This window comes from Phyllobates terribilis, unplaced genomic scaffold (assembly GCF_046119375.1).
Source record: "Phyllobates terribilis strain yellow unplaced genomic scaffold, ASM4611937v1 Scaffold_12__6_contigs__length_324123572, whole genome shotgun sequence".
Taxonomy (NCBI): Eukaryota; Metazoa; Chordata; class Amphibia; order Anura; family Dendrobatidae; genus Phyllobates; species Phyllobates terribilis.
Genome location: NW_027362772.1, coordinates 110849731 through 110866071, shown reverse-complemented (window position 1 = coordinate 110866071; position 16341 = coordinate 110849731).

Below are 16341 nucleotides of genomic sequence, written 5' to 3'. Positions count from 1 at the left end.
CTTTATCATGCTAAGAGGAGCAGGAAAAAGCAAAAAATTTCAGAATTGCACCTTGCAATGTGGAGAAATTACTGTTTGTGCATTTACAATATTCATTGATTTTTGCCATTGAAAAACGTCCAGAAATGTTTGAAGCTACTGACTGAATGAAAGGAGCTGGTATCTCACTCTCTTTGAATCTTCTTTATCATGCTAAGAGGAGCAGGAAAAAGCCACAAATTTCAGAATTGCACCTTGCAATGCGGAGAAATTACTGTTTGTGCATTTACAATATTCATTGATTTTTGCCATTGAAAAACATCATGTTATTCATATACCAGAAATGTTTGAAGCTACTGACTGAATGAAAAGAGCTGGCATCTCACTCTCTTTGAATCTTCTTTATCATGCTAAGAGGAGCAGGAAAAAGCAAAAAATTTCAGACTTGCACCTTGCAATGTGGAGAAATTACTGTTTGTGCATTTACAATATTCATTGATTTTTGCCATTGAAAAACATCATGTTATTCATATACCAGAAATGTTTGAAGCTACTGACTGAATGAAAAGAGCTGGCATCTCACTCTCTTTGAATCTTCTTTATCATGCTAAGAGGAGCAGGAAAAAGCAAAAAATTTCAGAATTGCACCTTGCAATGCGGAGAAATTACTGTTTGTGCATTTACAATGTTCATTGATTTTTGCCATTGAAAAACGACCAGAAATGTTTGAAGCTACTGACTGAATGAAAGGAGCTGTCATCTCACTCTCTTTGAATCTTCTTTATCATACTAAGAGGAGCAGGAAAAAGCAAAAGATTTCAGAATTTCACCTTGCAATGCGGAGAAATTACTGTTTGTGCATTTACAATATTCATTGATTTTTGCCATTGAAAAAAATCATGTTATTCATATACCAGAAATGTTTGAAGCTACTGACTGAATGAAAAGAGCTGGCATCTCACTCTCTTTGAATCTTCTTTATCATGCTAAGAGGAGCAGGAAAAAGCAAAAAATTTCAGAATTGCACCTTGCAATGTGGAGAAATTACTGTTTGTGCATTTACAATATTCATTGATTTTTGCCATTGAAAAACGTCCAGAAATGTTTGAAGCTACTGACTGAATGAAAGGAGCTGGCATCTCACTCTCTTTGAATCTTCTTTATCATGCTAAGAGGAGCAGGAAAAAGCAAAAAATTTCAGAATTGCACCTTGCAATGCGGAGAAATTACTGCTTGTGCATTTACAATATTCATTGATTTTTGCCATTGAAAAACATCATGTTATTCATATACCAGAAATGTTTGAAGCTACTGACTGAATGAAAAGAGCTGGCATCTCACTCTCTTTGAATCTTCTTTATCATGCTAAGAGGAGCAGGAAAAAGCAAAAAATTTCAGAATTGCACCTTGCAATGTGGAGAAATTACTGTTTGTGCATTTACAATATTCATTGATTTTTGCCATTGAAAAACGTCCAGAAATGTTTGAAGCTACTGACTGAATGAAAGGAGCTGGCATCTCACTCTCTTTGAATCTCTTTATCATGCTAAGAGGAGCAGGAAAAAGCAAAAAATTTCAGAATTGCACCTTGCAATGCGGAGAAATTACTGTTTGTGCATTTACAATATTCATTGATTTTTGCCATTGAAAAACATCATGTTATTCATATACCAGAAATGTTTGAAGCTACTGACTGAATGAAAAGAGCTGGCATCTCACTCTCTTTGAATCTTCTTTATCATGCTAAGAGGAGCAGGAAAAAGCAAAAAATTTCAGAATTGCACCTTGCAATGTTTAGAAATTACTGTTTGTGCATTTACAATATTCATTGATTTTTGCCATTGAAAAACGTCCAGAAATGTTTGAAGCTACTGACTGAATGAAAGGAGCTGGCATCTCACTCTCTTTGAATCTTCTTTATCATGCTAAGAGGAGCAGGAAAAAGCAAAAAATTTCAGAATTGCACCTTGCAATGCGGAGAAATTACTGTTTGTGCATTTACAATATTCATTGATTTTTGCCATTGAAAAACATCATGTTATTCATATACCAGAAATGTTTGAAGCTACTGACTGAATGAAAAGAGTTGGCATCTCACTCTCTTTGAATCTTCTTTATCATGCTAAGAGGAGCAGGAAAAAGCAAAAAATTTCAGAATTGCACCTTGCAATGTGGAGAAATTACTGTTTGTGCATTTACAATATTCATTGATTTTTGCCATTGAAAAACGTCCAGAAATGTTTGAAGCTACTGACTGAATGAAAGGAGCTGGTATCTCACTCTCTTTGAATCTTCTTTATCATGCTAAGAGGAGCAGGAAAAAGAAAAAAATTTCAGAATTGCACCTTGCAATGCGGAGAAATTACTGTTTGTGCATTTACAATATTCATTGATTTTTGCCATTGAAAAACATCATGTTATTCATATACCAGAAATGTTTGAAGCTACTGACTGAATGAAAAGAGCTGGCATCTCACTCTCTTTGAATCTTCTTTATCATACTAAGAGGAGCAGGAAAAAGCAAAAAATTTCAGACTTGCACCTTGCAATGTGGAGAAATTACTGTTTGTGCATTTACAATATTCATTGATTTTTGCCATTGAAAAACGTCCAGAAATGTTTGAAGCTACTGACTGAATGAAAGGAGCTGGCATCTCACTCTCTTTGAATCTTCTTTATCATGCTAAGAGGAGCAGGAAAAAGCAAAAAATTTCAGAATTGCACCTTGCAATGCGGAGAAATTACTGTTTGTGCATTTACAATATTCATTGATTTTTGCCATTGAAAAACATCATGTTATTCATATACCAGAAATGTTTGAAGCTACTGACTGAATGAAAAGAGCTGGCATCTCACTCTCTTTGAATCTTCTTTATCATGCTAAGAGGAGCAGGAAAAAGCAAAAAATTTCAGAATTGCACCTTGCAATGCGGAGAAATTACTGTTTGTGCATTTACAATGTTCATTGATTTTTGCCATTGAAAAACGACCAGAAATGTTTGAAGCTACTGACTGAATGAAAGGAGCTGGCATCTCACTCTCTTTGAATCTTCTTTATCATACTAAGAGGAGCAGGAAAAAGCAAAAGATTTCAGAATTGCACCTTGCAATGCGGAGAAATTACTGTTTGTGCATTTACAATATTCATTGATTTTTGCCATTGAAAAACGTCCAGAAATGTTTGAAGCTACTGACTGAATGAAAGGAGCTGGCATCTCACTCTCTTTGAATCTTCTTTATCATGCTAAGAGGAGCAGGAAAAAGCAAAAAATTTCAGAATTGCACCTTGCAATGCGGAGAAATTACTGCTTGTGCATTTACAATATTCATTGATTTTTGCCATTGAAAAACATCATGTTATTCATATACCAGAAATGTTTGAAGCTACTGACTGAATGAAAAGAGCTGGCATCTCACTCTCTTTGAATCTTCTTTATCATGCTAAGAGGAGCAGGAAAAAGCAAAAAATTTCAGAATTGCACCTTGCAATGTGGAGAAATTACTGTTTGTGCATTTACAATATTCATTGATTTTTGCCATTGAAAAACGTCCAGAAATGTTTGAAGCTACTGACTGAATGAAAGGAGCTGGCATCTCACTCTCTTTGAATCTCTTTATCATGCTAAGAGGAGCAGGAAAAAGCAAAAAATTTCAGAATTGCACCTTGCAATGCGGAGAAATTACTGTTTGTGCATTTACAATATTCATTGATTTTTGCCATTGAAAAACATCATGTTATTCATATACCAGAAATGTTTGAAGCTACTGACTGAATGAAAAGAGCTGGCATCTCACTCTCTTTGAATCTTCTTTATCATGCTAAGAGGAGCAGGAAAAAGCAAAAAATTTCAGAATTGCACCTTGCAATGTTTAGAAATTACTGTTTGTGCATTTACAATATTCATTGATTTTTGCCATTGAAAAACGTCCAGAAATGTTTGAAGCTACTGACTGAATGAAAGGAGCTGGCATCTCACTCTCTTTGAATCTTCTTTATCATGCTAAGAGGAGCAGGAAAAAGCAAAAAATTTCAGAATTGCACCTTGCAATGCGGAGAAATTACTGTTTGTGCATTTACAATATTCATTGATTTTTGCCATTGAAAAACATCATGTTATTCATATACCAGAAATGTTTGAAGCTACTGACTGAATGAAAAGAGCTGGCATCTCACTCTCTTTGAATCTTCTTTATCATGCTAAGAGGAGCAGGAAAAAGCAAAAAATTTCAGAATTGCACCTTGCAATGTGGAGAAATTACTGTTTGTGCATTTACAATATTCATTGATTTTTGCCATTGAAAAACGTCCAGAAATGTTTGAAGCTACTGACTGAATGAAAGGAGCTGGTATCTCACTCTCTTTGAATCTTCTTTATCATGCTAAGAGGAGCAGGAAAAAGAAAAAAATTTCAGAATTGCACCTTGCAATGCGGAGAAATTACTGTTTGTGCATTTACAATATTCATTGATTTTTGCCATTGAAAAACATCATGTTATTCATATACCAGAAATGTTTGAAGCTACTGACTGAATGAAAAGAGCTGGCATCTCACTCTCTTTGAATCTTCTTTATCATACTAAGAGGAGCAGGAAAAAGCAAAAAATTTCAGACTTGCACCTTGCAATGTGGAGAAATTACTGTTTGTGCATTTACAATATTCATTGATTTTTGCCATTGAAAAACGTCCAGAAATGTTTGAAGCTACTGACTGAATGAAAGGAGCTGGCATCTCACTCTCTTTGAATCTTCTTTATCATGCTAAGAGGAGCAGGAAAAAGCAAAAAATTTCAGAATTGCACCTTGCAATGCGGAGAAATTACTGTTTGTGCATTTACAATATTCATTGATTTTTGCCATTGAAAAACATCATGTTATTCATATACCAGAAATGTTTGAAGCTACTGACTGAATGAAAAGAGCTGGCATCTCACTCTCTTTGAATCTTCTTTATCATGCTAAGAGGAGCAGGAAAAAGCAAAAAATTTCAGAATTGCACCTTGCAATGCGGAGAAATTACTGTTTGTGCATTTACAATGTTCATTGATTTTTGCCATTGAAAAACGACCAGAAATGTTTGAAGCTACTGACTGAATGAAAGGAGCTGGCATCTCACTCTCTTTGAATCTTCTTTATCATACTAAGAGGAGCAGGAAAAAGCAAAAGATTTCAGAATTTCACCTTGCAATGCGGAGAAATTACTGTTTGTGCATTTACAATATTCATTGATTTTTGCCATTGAAAAAAATCATGTTATTCATATACCAGAAATGTTTGAAGCTACTGACTGAATGAAAAGAGCTGGCATCTCACTCTCTTTGAATCTTCTTTATCATGCTAAGAGGAGCAGGAAAAAGCAAAAAATTTCAGAATTGCACCTTGCAATATGGAGAAATTACTGTTTGTGCATTTACAATATTCATTGATTTTTGCCATTGAAAAACGTCCAGAAATGTTTGAAGCTACTGACTGAATGAAAGGAGCTGGCATCTCACTCTCTTTGAATCTTCTTTATCATGCTAAGAGGAGCAGGAAAAAGCAAAAAATTTCAGAATTGCACCTTGCAATGCGGAGAAATTACTGCTTGTGCATTTACAATATTCATTGATTTTTGCCATTGAAAAACATCATGTTATTCATATACCAGAAATGTTTGAAGCTACTGACTGAATGAAAAGAGCTGGCATCTCACTCTCTTTGAATCTTCTTTATCATGCTAAGAGGAGCAGGAAAAAGCAAAAAATTTCAGAATTGCACCTTGCAATGTGGAGAAATTACTGTTTGTGCATTTACAATATTCATTGATTTTTGCCATTGAAAAACGTCCAGAAATGTTTGAAGCTACTGACTGAATGAAAGGAGCTGGCATCTCACTCTCTTTGAATCTTCTTTATCATGCTAAGAGGAGCAGGAAAAAGCAAAAAATTTCAGAATTGCACCTTGCAATGCGGAGAAATTACTGTTTGTGCATTTACAATATTCATTGATTTTTGCCATTGAAAAACATCATGTTATTCATATACCAGAAATGTTTGAAGCTACTGACTGAATGAAAAGAGTTGGCATCTCACTCTCTTTGAATCTTCTTTATCATGCTAAGAGGAGCAGGAAAAAGTAAAAAATTTCAGAATTGCACCTTGCAATGTGGAGAAATTACTGTTTGTGCATTTACAATATTCATTGATTTTTGCCATTGAAAAACGTCCAGAAATGTTTGAAGCTACTGACTGAATGAAAGGAGCTGGTATCTCATTCTCTTTGAATCTTCTTTATCATGCTAAGAGGAGCAGGAAAAAGAAAAAAATTTCAGAATTGCACCTTGCAATGCGGAGAAATTACTGTTTGTGCATTTACAATATTCATTGATTTTTGCCATTGAAAAACATCATGTTATTCATATACCAGAAATGTTTGAAGCTACTGACTGAATGAAAAGAGCTGGCATCTCACTCTCTTTGAATCTTCTTTATCATACTAAGAGGAGCAGGAAAAAGCAAAAAATTTCAGACTTGCACCTTGCAATGTGGAGAAATTACTGTTTGTGCATTTACAATATTCATTGATTTTTGCCATTGAAAAACGTCCAGAAATGTTTGAAGCTACTGACTGAATGAAAGGAGCTGGCATCTCACTCTCTTTGAATCTTCTTTATCATGCTAAGAGGAGCAGGAAAAAGCAAAAAATTTCAGAATTGCACCTTGCAATGCGGAGAAATTACTGTTTGTGCATTTACAATATTCATTGATTTTTGCCATTGAAAAACATCATGTTATTCATATACCAGAAATGTTTGAAGCTACTGACTGAATGAAAAGAGCTGGCATCTCACTCTCTTTGAATCTTCTTTATCATGCTAAGAGGAGCAGGAAAAAGCAAAAAATTTCAGAATTGCACCTTGCAATGCGGAGAAATTACTGTTTGTGCATTTACAATGTTCATTGATTTTTGCCATTGAAAAACGACCAGAAATGTTTGAAGCTACTGACTGAATGAAAGGAGCTGGCATCTCACTCTCTTTGAATCTTCTTTATCATACTAAGAGGAGCAGGAAAAAGCAAAAGATTTCAGAATTGCACCTTGCAATGCGGAGAAATTACTGTTTGTGCATTTACAATATTCATTGATTTTTGCCATTGAAAAACGTCCAGAAATGTTTGAAGCTACTGACTGAATGAAAGGAGCTGGCATCTCACTCTCTTTGAATCTTCTTTATCATGCTAAGAGGAGCAGGAAAAAGCAAAAAATTTCAGAATTGCACCTTGCAATGCGGAGAAATTACTGCTTGTGCATTTACAATATTCATTGATTTTTGCCATTGAAAAACATCATGTTATTCATATACCAGAAATGTTTGAAGCTACTGACTGAATGAAAAGAGCTGGCATCTCACTCTCTTTGAATCTTCTTTATCATGCTAAGAGGAGCAGGAAAAAGCAAAAAATTTCAGAATTGCACCTTGCAATGTGGAGAAATTACTGTTTGTGCATTTACAATATTCATTGATTTTTGCCATTGAAAAACGTCCAGAAATGTTTGAAGCTACTGACTGAATGAAAGGAGCTGGCATCTCACTCTCTTTGAATCTCTTTATCATGCTAAGAGGAGCAGGAAAAAGCAAAAAATTTCAGAATTGCACCTTGCAATGCGGAGAAATTACTGTTTGTGCATTTACAATATTCATTGATTTTTGCCATTGAAAAACATCATGTTATTCATATACCAGAAATGTTTGAAGCTACTGACTGAATGAAAAGAGCTGGCATCTCACTCTCTTTGAATCTTCTTTATCATGCTAAGAGGAGCAGGAAAAAGCAAAAAAATTCAGAATTGCACCTTGCAATGTTTAGAAATTACTGTTTGTGCATTTACAATATTCATTGATTTTTGCCATTGAAAAACGTCCAGAAATGTTTGAAGCTACTGACTGAATGAAAGGAGCTGGCATCTCACTCTCTTTGAATCTTCTTTATCATGCTAAGAGGAGCAGGAAAAAGCAAAAAATTTCAGAATTGCACCTTGCAATGCGGAGAAATTACTGTTTGTGCATTTACAATATTCATTGATTTTTGCCATTGAAAAACATCATGTTATTCATATACCAGAAATGTTTGAAGCTACTGACTGAATGAAAAGAGCTGGCATCTCACTCTCTTTGAATCTTCTTTATCATGCTAAGAGGAGCAGGAAAAAGCAAAAAATTTCAGAATTGCACCTTGCAATGTGGAGAAATTACTGTTTGTGCATTTACAATATTCATTGATTTTTGCCATTGAAAAACGTCCAGAAATGTTTGAAGCTACTGACTGAATGAAAGGAGCTGGTATCTCACTCTCTTTGAATCTTCTTTATCATGCTAAGAGGAGCAGGAAAAAGAAAAAAATTTCAGAATTGCACCTTGCAATGCGGAGAAATTACTGTTTGTGCATTTACAATATTCATTGATTTTTGCCATTGAAAAACATCATGTTATTCATATACCAGAAATGTTTGAAGCTACTGACTGAATGAAAAGAGCTGGCATCTCACTCTCTTTGAATCTTCTTTATCATACTAAGAGGAGCAGGAAAAAGCAAAAAATTTCAGACTTGCACCTTGCAATGTGGAGAAATTACTGTTTGTGCATTTACAATATTCATTGATTTTTGCCATTGAAAAACGTCCAGAAATGTTTGAAGCTACTGACTGAATGAAAGGAGCTGGCATCTCACTCTCTTTGAATCTTCTTTATCATGCTAAGAGGAGCAGGAAAAAGCAAAAAATTTCAGAATTGCACCTTGCAATGCGGAGAAATTACTGTTTGTGCATTTACAATATTCATTGATTTTTGCCATTGAAAAACATCATGTTATTCATATACCAGAAATGTTTGAAGCTACTGACTGAATGAAAAGAGCTGGCATCTCACTCTCTTTGAATCTTCTTTATCATGCTAAGAGGAGCAGGAAAAAGCAAAAAATTTCAGAATTGCACCTTGCAATGCGGAGAAATTACTGTTTGTGCATTTACAATGTTCATTGATTTTTGCCATTGAAAAACGACCAGAAATGTTTGAAGCTACTGACTGAATGAAAGGAGCTGGCATCTCACTCTCTTTGAATCTTCTTTATCATACTAAGAGGAGCAGGAAAAAGCAAAAGATTTCAGAATTGCACCTTGCAATGCGGAGAAATTACTGTTTGTGCATTTACAATATTCATTGATTTTTGCCATTGAAAAACATCATGTTATTCATATACCAGAAATGTTTGAAGCTACTGACTGAATGAAAAGAGCTGGCATCTCACTCTCTTTGAATCTTCTTTATCATGCTAAGAGGAGCAGGAAAAAGCAAAAAATTTCAGAATTGCACCTTGCAATGTGGAGAAATTACTGTTTGTGCATTTACAATATTCATTGATTTTTGCCATTGAAAAACGTCCAGAAATGTTTGAAGCTACTGACTGAATGAAAGGAGCTGGTATCTCACTCTCTTTGAATCTTCTTTATCATGCTAAGAGGAGCAGGAAAAAGAAAAAAATTTCAGAATTGCACCTTTTAATGCGGAGAAATTACTGTTTGTGCATTTACAATATTCATTGATTTTTGCCATTGAAAAACATCATGTTATTCATATACCAGAAATGTTTGAAGCTACTGACTGAATGAAAAGAGCTGGCATCTCACTCTCTTTGAATCTTCTTTATCATACTAAGAGGAGCAGGAAAAAGCAAAAAATTTCAGACTTGCACCTTGCAATGTGGAGAAATTACTGTTTGTGCATTTACAATATTCATTGATTTTTGCCATTGAAAAACGTCCAGAAATGTTTGAAGCTACTGACTGAATGAAAGGAGCTGGCATCTCACTCTCTTTGAATCTTCTTTATCATGCTAAGAGGAGCAGGAAAAAGCAAAAAATTTCAGAATTGCACCTTGCAATGCGGAGAAATTACTGTTTGTGCATTTACAATATTCATTGATTTTTGCCATTGAAAAACATCATGTTATTCATATACCAGAAATGTTTGAAGCTACTGACTGAATGAAAAGAGCTGGCATCTCACTCTCTTTGAATCTTCTTTATCATGCTAAGAGGAGCAGGAAAAAGCAAAAAATTTCAGAATTGCACCTTGCAATGCGGAGAAATTACTGTTTGTGCATTTACAATGTTCATTGATTTTTGCCATTGAAAAACGACCAGAAATGTTTGAAGCTACTGACTGAATGAAAGGAGCTGGCATCTCACTCTCTTTGAATCTTCTTTATCATACTAAGAGGAGCAGGAAAAAGCAAAAGATTTCAGAATTGCACCTTGCAATGCGGAGAAATTACTGTTTGTGCATTTACAATATTCATTGATTTTTGCCATTGAAAAACATCATGTTATTCATATACCAGAAATGTTTGAAGCTACTGACTGAATGAAAAGAGCTGGCATCTCACTCTCTTTGAATCTTCTTTATCATGCTAAGAGGAGCAGGAAAAAGCAAAAAATTTCAGAATTGCACCTTGCAATGTGGAGAAATTACTGTTTGTGCATTTACAATATTCATTGATTTTTGCCATTGAAAAAGGTCCAGAAATGTTTGAAGCTACTGACTGAATGAAAGGAGCTGGCATCTCACTCTCTTTGAATCTTCTTTATCATGCTAAGAGGAGCAGGAAAAAGCAAAAAATTTCAGAATTGCACCTTGCAATGCGGAGAAATTGCTGTTTGTGCATTTACAATATTCATTGATTTTTGCCATTGAAAAACATCATGTTATTCATATACCAGAAATGTTTGAAGCTACTGACTGAATGAAAAGAGCTGGCATCTCACTCTCTTTGAATCTTCTTTATCATGCTAAGAGGAGCAGGAAAAAGCAAAAAATTTCAGAATTGCACCTTGCAATGTGGAGAAATTACTGTTTGTGCATTTACAATATTCATTGATTTTTGCCATTGAAAAACGTCCAGAAATGTTTGAAGCTACTGACTGAATGAAAGGAGCTGGCATCTCACTCTCTTTGAATCTCTTTATCATGCTAAGAGGAGCAGGAAAAAGCAAAAAATTTCAGAATTGCACCTTGCAATGCGGAGAAATTACTGTTTGTGCATTTACAATATTCATTGATTTTTGCCATTGAAAAACATCATGTTATTCATATACCAGAAATGTTTGAAGCTACTGACTGAATGAAAAGAGCTGGCATCTCACTCTCTTTGAATCTTCTTTATCATGCTAAGAGGAGCAGGAAAAAGCAAAAAATTTCAGAATTGCACCTTGCAATGTTTAGAAATTACTGTTTGTGCATTTACAATATTCATTGATTTTTGCCATTGAAAAACGTCCAGAAATGTTTGAAGCTACTGACTGAATGAAAGGAGCTGGCATCTCACTCTCTTTGAATCTTCTTTATCATGCTAAGAGGAGCAGGAAAAAGCAAAAAATTTCAGAATTGCACCTTGCAATGCGGAGAAATTACTGTTTGTGCATTTACAATATTCATTGATTTTTGCCATTGAAAAACATCATGTTATTCATATACCAGAAATGTTTGAAGCTACTGACTGAATGAAAAGAGCTGGCATCTCACTCTCTTTGAATATTCTTTATCATGCTAAGAGGAGCAGGAAAAAGCAAAAAATTTCAGAATTGCACCTTGCAATGTGGAGAAATTACTGTTTGTGCATTTACAATATTCATTGATTTTTGCCATTGAAAAACGTCCAGAAATGTTTGAAGCTACTGACTGAATGAAAGGAGCTGGTATCTCACTCTCTTTGAATCTTCTTTATCATGCTAAGAGGAGCAGGAAAAAGAAAAAAATTTCAGAATTGCACCTTGCAATGCGGAGAAATTACTGTTTGTGCATTTACAATATTCATTGATTTTTGCCATTGAAAAACATCATGTTATTCATATACCAGAAATGTTTGAAGCTACTGACTGAATGAAAAGAGCTGGCATCTCACTCTCTTTGAATCTTCTTTATCATACTAAGAGGAGCAGGAAAAAGCAAAAAATTTCAGACTTGCACCTTGCAATGTGGAGAAATTACTGTTTGTGCATTTACAATATTCATTGATTTTTGCCATTGAAAAACGTCCAGAAATGTTTGAAGCTACTGACTGAATGAAAGGAGCTGGCATCTCACTCTCTTTGAATCTTCTTTATCATGCTAAGAGGAGCAGGAAAAAGCAAAAAATTTCAGAATTGCACCTTGCAATGCGGAGAAATTACTGTTTGTGCATTTACAATATTCATTGATTTTTGCCATTGAAAAACATCATGTTATTCATATACCAGAAATGTTTGAAGCTACTGACTGAATGAAAAGAGCTGGCATCTCACTCTCTTTGAATCTTCTTTATCATGCTAAGAGGAGCAGGAAAAAGCAAAAAATTTCAGAATTGCACCTTGCAATGCGGAGAAATTACTGTTTGTGCATTTACAATGTTCATTGATTTTTGCCATTGAAAAACGACCAGAAATGTTTGAAGCTACTGACTGAATGAAAGGAGCTGGCATCTCACTCTCTTTGAATCTTCTTTATCATACTAAGAGGAGCAGGAAAAAGCAAAAGATTTCAGAATTGCACCTTGCAATGCGGAGAAATTACTGTTTGTGCATTTACAATATTCATTGATTTTTGCCATTGAAAAACATCATGTTATTCATATACCAGAAATGTTTGAAGCTACTGACTGAATGAAAAGAGCTGGCATCTCACTCTCTTTGAATCTTCTTTATCATGCTAAGAGGAGCAGGAAAAAGCAAAAAATTTCAGAATTGCACCTTGCAATGTGGAGAAATTACTGTTTGTGCATTTACAATATTCATTGATTTTTGCCATTGAAAAAGGTCCAGAAATGTTTGAAGCTACTGACTGAATGAAAGGAGCTGGCATCTCACTCTCTTTGAATCTTCTTTATCATGCTAAGAGGAGCAGGAAAAAGCAAAAAATTTCAGAATTGCACCTTGCAATGCGGAGAAATTGCTGTTTGTGCATTTACAATATTCATTGATTTTTGCCATTGAAAAACATCATGTTATTCATATACCAGAAATGTTTGAAGCTACTGACTGAATGAAAAGAGCTGGCATCTCACTCTCTTTGAATCTTCTTTATCATGCTAAGAGGAGCAGGAAAAAGCAAAAAATTTCAGACTTGCACCTTGCAATGTGGAGAAATTACTGTTTGTGCATTTACAATATTCATTGATTTTTGCCATTGAAAAACGTCCAGAAATGTTTGAAGCTACTGACTGAATGAAAGGAGCTGGCATCTCACTCTCTTTGAATCTTCTTTATCATGCTAAGAGGAGCAGGAAAAAGCAAAAAATTTCAGAATTGCACCTTGCAATGCGGAGAAATTACTGCTTGTGCATTTACAATATTCATTGATTTTTGCCATTGAAAAACATCATGTTATTCATATACCAGAAATGTTTGAAGCTACTGACTGAATGAAAAGAGCTGGCATCTCACTCTCTTTGATTCTTCTTTATCATGCTAAGAGGAGCAGGAAAAAGCAAAAAATTTCAGAATTGCACCTTGCAATGTGGAGAAATTACTGTTTGTGCATATACAATATTCATTGATTTTTGCCATTGAAAAACATCATGTTATTCATATACCAGAAATGTTTGAAGCTACTGACTGAATGAAAAGAGCTGGCATCTCACTCTCTTTGAATCTTCTTTATCATGCTAAGAGGAGCAGGAAAAAGCAAAAAATTTCAGAATTGCACCTTGCAATGTGGAGAAATTACTGTTTGTGCATTTACAATATTCATTGATTTTTGCCATTGAAAAACGTCCAGAAATGTTTGAAGCTACTGACTGAATGAAAGGAGCTGGCATCTCACTCTCTTTGAATCTCTTTATCATGCTAAGAGGAGCAGGAAAAAGCAAAAAATTTCAGAATTGCACCTTGCAATGCGGAGAAATTCCTGTTTGTGCATTTACAATATTCATTGATTTTTGCCATTGAAAAACATCATGTTATTCATATACCAGAAATGTTTGAAGCTACTGACTGAATGAAAAGAGCTGGCATCTCATTCTCTTTGAATCTTCTTTATCATGCTAAGAGGAGCAGGAAAAAGCAAAAAATTTCAGAATTGCACCTTGCAATGTTTAGAAATTACTGTTTGTGCATTTACAATATTCATTGATTTTTGCCATTGAAAAACGTCCAGAAATGTTTGAAGCTACTGACTGAATGAAAGGAGCTGGCATCTCACTCTCTTTGAATCTTCTTTATCATGCTAAGAGGAGCAGGAAAAAGAAAAAAATTTCAGAATTGCACCTTGCAATGCGGAGAAATTACTGTTTGTGCATTTACAATATTCATTGATTTTTGCCATTGAAAAACATCATGTTATTCATATACCAGAAATGTTTGAAGCTACTGACTGAATGAAAAGAGCTGGCATCTCACTCTCTTTGAATCTTCTTTATCATACTAAGAGGAGCAGGAAAAAGCAAAAAATTTCAGACTTGCACCTTGCAATGTGGAGAAATTACTGTTTGTGCATTTACAATATTCATTGATTTTTGCCATTGAAAAACGTCCAGAAATGTTTGAAGCTACTGACTGAATGAAAGGAGCTGGAATCTCACTCTCTTTGAATCTTCTTTATCATGCTAAGAGGAGCAGGAAAAAGCAAAAAATTTCAGAATTGCACCTTGCAATGCGGAGAAATTACTGTTTGTGCATTTACAATATTCATTGATTTTTGCCATTGAAAAACATCATGTTATTCATATACCAGAAATGTTTGAAGCTACTGACTGAATGAAAAGAGCTGGCATCTCACTCTCTTTGAATCTTCTTTATCATGCTAAGAGGAGCAGGAAAAAGCAAAAAATTTCAGAATTGCACCTTGCAATGCGGAGAAATTACTGTTTGTGCATTTACAATGTTCATTGATTTTTGCCATTGAAAAACGACCAGAAATGTTTGAAGCTACTGACTGAATGAAAGGAGCTGGCATCTCACTCTCTTTGAATCTTCTTTATCATACTAAGAGGAGCAGGAAAAAGCAAAAGATTTCAGAATTGCACCTTGCAATGCGGAGAAATTACTGTTTGTGCATTTACAATATTCATTGATTTTTGCCATTGAAAAACATCATGTTATTCATATACCAGAAATGTTTGAAGCTACTGACTGAATGAAAAGAGCTGGCATCTCACTCTCTTTGAATCTTCTTTATCATGCTAAGAGGAGCAGGAAAAAGCAAAAAATTTCAGAATTGCACCTTGCAATGTGGAGAAATTACTGTTTGTGCATTTACAATATTCATTGATTTTTGCCATTGAAAAAGGTCCAGAAATGTTTGAAGCTACTGACTGAATGAAAGGAGCTGGCATCTCACTCTCTTTGAATCTTCTTTATCATGCTAAGAGGAGCAGGAAAAAGCAAAAAATTTCAGAATTGCACCTTGCAATGCGGAGAAATTGCTGTTTGTGCATTTACAATATTCATTGATTTTTCCCATTGAAAAACATCATGTTATTCATATACCAGAAATGTTTGAAGCTACTGACTGAATGAAAAGAGCTGGCATCTCACTCTCTTTGAATCTTCTTTATCATGCTAAGAGGAGCAGGAAAAAGCAAAAAATTTCAGACTTGCACCTTGCAATGTGGAGAAATTACTGTTTGTGCATTTACAATATTCATTGATTTTTGCCATTGAAAAACGTCCAGAAATGTTTGAAGCTACTGACTGAATGAAAGGAGCTGGCATCTCACTCTCTTTGAATCTTCTTTATCATGCTAAGAGGAGCAGGAAAAAGCAAAAAATTTCAGAATTGCACCTTGCAATGCGGAGAAATTACTGTTTGTGCATTTACAATATTCATTGATTTTTGCCATTGAAAAACATCATGTTATTCATATACCAGAAATGTTTGAAGCTACTGACTGAATGAAAAGAGCTGGCATCTCACTCTCTTTGAATCTTCTTTATCATGCTAAGAGGAGCAGGAAAAAGCAAAAAATTTCAGAATTGCACCTTGCAATGCGGAGAAATTACTGTTTGTGCATTTACAATGTTCATTGATTTTTGCCATTGAAAAACGACCAGAAATTGTAACGCTGGCGTCCCTGCCCTCTGCTAGGCAGGGACGCTGCTCCCCTCACCGCTCTGCTGTCAGCGCGCGCTCCGTCTCGGCGTCCTCTTCCCGCTCTGCTGTCAGCGCGCGCTCCGTCCCGGCGTCCTCCTCCTGCTCTGCTCTCAGCGCGCGCTCCTTCCTGGCCCCTGTGCTTAGGGCGCGTGCGCGCGCGCTCCCCTCCTCTTAAAGGGGCCGCGCGCGCCGCCCTAAAGAGTCCCCGGCCAATGGCCGGAGGACTTCATCATATATAAGGCACCTCCTCCAAAATGGAGGTGCC